At 39.6% G+C, this 6,300-nt stretch overlaps 1 protein-coding gene across 1 annotated transcript in view; it reads right to left on the bottom strand.

The window, feature by feature from the left end:
* Positions 1-6,300, bottom strand: part of HS3ST5 (heparan sulfate-glucosamine 3-sulfotransferase 5) — a 274,423-nt gene that overhangs the window by 28,008 nt on the left and 240,115 nt on the right. The window lies entirely within an intron of this gene.

Here is a 6,300-nt window from a genome sequence, read left to right as displayed (position 1 = left end):
TGGGGTGTACCCTTGCTCCATTTCTGAAACTCCAGTGATGAAGAGACAGTAATTGACATTTTCTTGGGAACTCTGTACAGGTGGATTCCCCCCACCCGCTGCTAAAGATTAGGGGACTTATGAAAGCTTGAAGATTTTGAAATGAGGTTTAGGCTTAATGATTTTTTTTTTAAGAAGTTGAAAAGAATGCAGGGTATGATATTAAATAGGATAGATAAGTAGAACAAAATTCATAAATCTTAGTTGAGGTAGTTTACACAGGAGATCTATTCATCTCACACATTTTCCATCTGTATAAGGCAATTTGCTTATTATTTAGATGGGACTGACACAATCTGACAACCTGGTTTATTAGCATACTTTGTAACTAATTGTATGTAAAATGCCAGCAGTATTTTTCCCACCTCTTATTTTAGCAAGGGGAATTTTTCTGAAGCTGTAAATGAATGTCCTCAAAGTTCTCTCCCTCCCCTCTTTTCTTCCTCTCTGCTCTTATCTTGAACCTACTAATGAAAACAAAATTTAGAACATCAAATATTACTGGAAAGCCTGTTGGCCACGCATATCATTGTGGGTATGCCACCCTCTGAGCTTTAGGAAGCTTGAGTAAATGTCTACCATCCCTTTATGTTACCGCCCTGCTCCTCCCATCGCCCTCGCTTCCTTGGGTGTGATGGGTAGACTGAAAAAAGTGCCAATGAAATAAAAGGAAGCAGTTCCAAAATACGTGGACTTGCACTATGAAATCCTTGTGTTAAAAAGTAGTGTTTCAAAAAAAAAAAAAAAAAAAGTAGTGTTTCTTAACAGAAAGAACCTATTAAATGAACAAGAAGAAAATCATAATGAAGTCATCTTGCTAATTAACTTGGACGGAACTAACACTGCTGCAGCTAAAACTCACAACAAAACTGCCTTCTTAGTGGAATTTTGTTGAATCATAATCTCCTGTTTCTTCGGTATCCACATGTCTAGCTATTTCAAGAATGTTTATATCAAACTTTCATTGTAAGTGCTAATACTGAATTAATTAGGAGAAATAAGTGACAAATACTTTCCGTGTGTGTGTGTGAAGTATCACTTTCATTTCAGGGGGCCTAATTATAACACTACTTTCTATTTTAGTCTTTACTTATTCTTCAGCTCTTCTGGGATTGGGTAGTTTTTAACAATGAAACAAACAGTGCTCCAGTGTCTAATTAAGATTTTCTTGTAGGATTCATAAATGTCTCATTTATTTCTTGTAGACATTAATAAATGTCTCTTTAGCCCCCCTGAACTAGAGATGTTACTCTTCACCTTGGCCTTCTAATCTGGAGACAAGTTTGTGGATCAAGTATTGAAGGGTATTGAGCAAAGAGTTTGATTAAAGCCACTGAGTCTTCAGATGCTAGTCCCATATTATTGATTCAAATGCACTTCTCTATATAAATGCTTAGATGTGTCTTTTCAAATGTACAAAGCAATGGTCTGGAATGACCATCAGAGGAAACCATCATCTTGGCCTTCCCTGGCAAAGAAAGTAGAAAGCATCTTTGCATTCTGCCTGAATTACGTCTGTTTCTGTAACAGATTTTTTTTTTTTCATGCTGAGGAAGAAGCAATGAGACCAGAGCACAGCCACCAGAGAGAACTCTTGTCAGTTTTCTCGTAAAGACTTGCAAGAGGTTATGCCATGCACGTTAGGGGCAACGTTCTCTGAGAGGAGTGGGCTCAGTTTCACAATGACATGGCAGATGGTAAAACCATTCAGTTCCAAACTCTTGCTCAGTTAAAAACACCCTAGACTTTTCTCTTTGTTTTTCAAAATGACATGATTTGGTAGGCCAAAAAAAAAAACCAAAATCAGTGATGAAGAAATTAAAAGCCGGAGTCATCTCTTAGATCCTCAATCACACCTTTATAAAATGAAAGAGCTGGCCAGATAATCTCTTAGGTCCTTCCAGTTTTAAGATTCACATGCTTTTACTTGAGTGGTATCATCCATGCCTCGCTCCAGGAAGCCAAGCTGTTATTTGTTTTTGCATCCCCATGCCTCCCAGCCAGTGGGTGCTCAAGCAATATTTGTTGAAGGAATGAATGAAGTGGGGCCGTGAAATGCATTGTAATAGCAAGTGCCAGCTGAGTTTGTGATGAGCTCAGCATTGGGAAGACTTTCCCCAGGTTGTTCATAACATCATTGGAGAAATTAGCTTACATCAACTGAAACTTTGCAAACCCACAGCACAACAAAGAATGAGGCAGACTCTACAGATCACAAGAGCTTAGAGAAGGTCATGCAGCTCTCAGGGACGACTGGGTAGCCATTTTGGTTTTGGCAGATGGAAAAATAAAAATAACGATAAAAATCAGTAAGTATGTGTATGCTTGCTAAATGTCAGGCATTTCATATATATGTAATCATATTCAATCCTTATAACACCATGAGCTCGATATGATTATCCACATTTTACAGATAAGTGAACTGAGGCTTGGGGAAGGTCAATAAGTGGTCCAAAGTCACACAGCCAACAAATAGTGGAAGAGGAATTTGAAACCAAGACTGACTGGCTTTAAAGACCATGACCCTCCATATGCACCTAGCTGCCTAGATTAAAAGTACACTATGTCATGGGAAAACTGGGGTCTCAGGCAGAGTACTCCCTCTTATCAAGCTGTTCTCTCATCAGGCAGGTGAATATGCACCTGTCTGCTCTTTTTGATCACCTGCTCATCCCTATAATGCCTGAGAAGATCCTCACACGTGACCTCTCTTGCCCTCTGGGATTTTGTTTTCTTGGATGCTTTCTGTCTGCCCATCTCTGCTTATCTCAACCCCTGATACTTACATTTGTCCAGGCTAAGCAACCTAGCTTGGCTCTAGGGATTGGTTTTGACTTCTAGGATGTGATGACCTTAGTGCTCACTATACCCACCTTCTTCCAACCTTCTGTCTCCGCCTTCTCTACTACCTTCTGAGTCCTGTTATAGATTTACTTTGTCGTTCTCCTTTTCTGTCATATACATAGAATCTGGCTTTCCCCTCATTCTTTACCTGGGTTCTCCATCCTCCAGTATCTATTCATTGTGACTTAGGGCATTTGTGATGATGACAGGGGCGTGGACAACCCAAGTACAATATGAGCAGAGATAAGGAAACAGACACAAGCTCGCCATGTGTAGGAACCAGGAGGGAATTATTGGAGAGAGAAAAGATGGCTTGTACTAAAGCATGGAAGTGAGATTGAATGGAATATATATGAGACGATAGATCTTGTAAAAAGCCAGACGTGGGTGTGTACAGATGGTAGCATAGGAAACGGAACAGCAGCACAAATGATTGAAAAAATAAACGTTTGTTAAAAGCTGTTTATGTAGAAGAAAAATTCAATCTTGAATAGGACTGACAGAGTGGGGAGGAAATATTAGAATAAGGACACCAGGTAGGGGGCTGATGCTGATTTATCCAGACACGAGGCACTGACAGCTTGCCCTAGAGTACACGTTGTGTGAATGGAGGAAAAGGGGTAAGTAGAGCAGGTATTTTGAAGAAAAGGCCATTAGGACTTGGAAGAAAGACTGGATATAATATATGACATTTTAGGTTGTCTCCAGTTCTCAAAAATTCTTGTTTTTTGGGGGGTGGTAGTGTTCAAGAACAGGTACCCAAGGAAAGGATTTAAAGTCAGTTCCAATATTTCACTAAATATTCATGTCAAATCAAACCTCACAGTGGACAGTGTTGCAACCAGCAACAACCCAATGTTTTTATAATCTCATTTAGTATGAAGTATTCTTAGATATTGCTCTTTTGTAATTTTGAAATGATGAACTGAGATTTCTCAAATAAAAATTTGTTTCTGAAGAACAAATTTTTATTTAAAATGTATATTGTAACCTTTCTTGAATGGATGTTGAAGATCAGAAGGAATTGGGCTTTTCCTCTCTCTCTCTATGGTAGATATTTTCAGGATAAATATTCTAATAATTCTAAGTTAGTGTAATAATGGTCCAAGTTATGGTATATAATGGAATTTCCTTGAGTTGACAGTTGGAAGTAAAGATACCCAGAAGTTTCACATTTTAAAACCTTATTAAAAGGCTCACATGATGGACAGTTGGGGTATCACCCATGATCCCTGGGACCTGATGTTCATGCCTTTGGATAAGCCCCTCCCCTTGAGCATGGGTAAGACCTATGACTTGCTTCTAACCCCTAGAATATGGCAGAGGTGATGGGGTATCACTCCTGTGGTTTTGTTACATTATGTAAGACTCTGTCTTGCTAGCAGGCTTTGCTGGCTTTGAAGAAGGAAGCTGCTATGGACTCTCTGCTGAGAGAAAGTAAATGCAATCCACAGCTGCACAAGCAAGGAAACACATCCTTCCCTAGTTGAGCCTCCAGATGAGAACCAAGCTCTGGCTGACACCTTGGTTGCAGCCTTATGGGGCCGTGAGGGGAAGAAACCAGCTAAGCTATGCCCAGGCTCCTGACCCAAAGGAGTGATGAGATCATACATGTGTGCTGTTCGAAGCTGCTAAAGTTTGCAGGAGTTTGTTACACAGCCTAGAAAACTAGTTCACTTTGCTCCTTCTCTCTTACTGGCTCTACAAACCAGTGATTAGTGCTTCCATCTCTTCCCAGTTACCATACCAGAAGCCTAGGAGTCATTTTGGGCTTCCCCCAACCCTTATGCCCAACATCTAATCATTCTGCACGTTCCGTGAGTTTGTCTCTTCCATGCTTTACATCGTCCAAAGTAGTGAAATTTGACTACACAACCCATGTCTTTCTTCAAGGCTGAAGGCTATGAGATGCTCATGTGAGCTCACTTTCTTTCAGAGAGAGGGAGGGAGGCAGTAGTATGGCCAAGGACAAGGGGTAAATAAACAAAAAGACAAAATTGATGGGGTGCTGAGCTGAGGCAGGGTGTGCCAGGGCCTTTGCTCAGACCTTGGTTAATTCCACTGTCACCCAGGGTATCAGTGGCTCAGAAATGACCTCACTTACTACAGAGGCACTTTTACAACCTGCTCTACCAGCTCTCATCCTTTCCTGCCTGGACCAAATCTTCACTCTGACTTGTATCTTACTCCCTCTCAAATTTATCCTCTACTTTGTTCCCAGACTCACTCTCTAAAACATGAATCTTACTATCTCACGACATTTGTCACTGGTGTTCAGTGTAAATTCAAACTCCTTGGCATAGCCGCCAAAGCCTTCCATAGCTGGGTTGGCCCTGCTACATCTCTGGATATGTCTCCTATGCTCCCACCACTCACTCCGTGTTTCAATGATATTGACAGTTTACCATATGGTTTCCAAGGCAAAGTCATGCTATTTTCATCTCTACATGCCTGCTGAAGTTGTCCTCACTGTGAAGAATGCTCTCCCCCATCGTTTCTTTGACTTCACCTCAACCTTTAAGATTCGGTGGAAGTGTTAAAACCCACAGGAAGCCTTTGCTCACCTATTAAGGAGAATCATTCCAGGCCAGAATAGAGTAGAGGCTTTGTGGGGATCTGGTTGGAAAAGCATCAGAACTACTGCTAATTACTCACTTGATCCAAGGGGACATCATACTTCAGCCCATCATCAAATCTTCACCATAATTAAAAGTAAGTTCTAAAAGTTTTATATAGTTGGCCCAATGATAATGCAGTCTAGGTATCATTGCGTACATCTTCCTTTGGCTAGATGGAAGTATAATAAAGATATGCCTCTGTACTACAATAATATTAAAACTAACCTCTATTTGGGTAGATGTGTGTTTTTACAATTTAATACAGAAATTTTGTTTCCCATGAAAATGCTTCTTTTTAGTCAATCTCCAAATGGTTTCTGAGATGACTGGAAAGGTCACAAGATGAGAAAGAATGAAAAGAGATTGTAGCAATTGGGCATTTGAATAACTGGAGATGAGAATTATTATGAATATATTTTTGATTCCAGAAACATACTCAACATTTGTGGGACATAAAAGAAAGTCTACTTGTGTTTAAAAACTGGGGAAAAAGTCAGCAAAATATGTGTAAGTATCAAAACTGGTCCAAGTAATTAGTAAAAAAAAAAACAGAACAAAACTAACTTTATTCTTTAGTTTGGAAATTTATTAGAAATACAGGTGCCACTAGGGGGCTCCCTAATATTCCAAAATTGTTGGGAGACCTGAATATCATAGAAGGGGTAATAGAATAATGAATAAAAGTGCTCTGTAATTTAAAGTATATTCCTTAGCAACATTAACATTTGCATGTTTGTATAAAGGCTGAAAATGGAACTTTATTATTTTAAGGTTTGCTAGAATTAAAAATGTATTTATG

The sequence above is a fragment of the Neophocaena asiaeorientalis genome, unplaced genomic scaffold, assembly GCF_003031525.2.
Source record: "Neophocaena asiaeorientalis asiaeorientalis breed wild unplaced genomic scaffold, Neophocaena_asiaeorientalis_V1.1 scaffold125, whole genome shotgun sequence".
NCBI classification, from domain to species: domain Eukaryota; kingdom Metazoa; phylum Chordata; class Mammalia; order Artiodactyla; family Phocoenidae; genus Neophocaena; species Neophocaena asiaeorientalis.
Note: the sequence above shows the minus strand (reverse complement) of the source record. Positions and strands in the feature narration are given on the sequence as shown.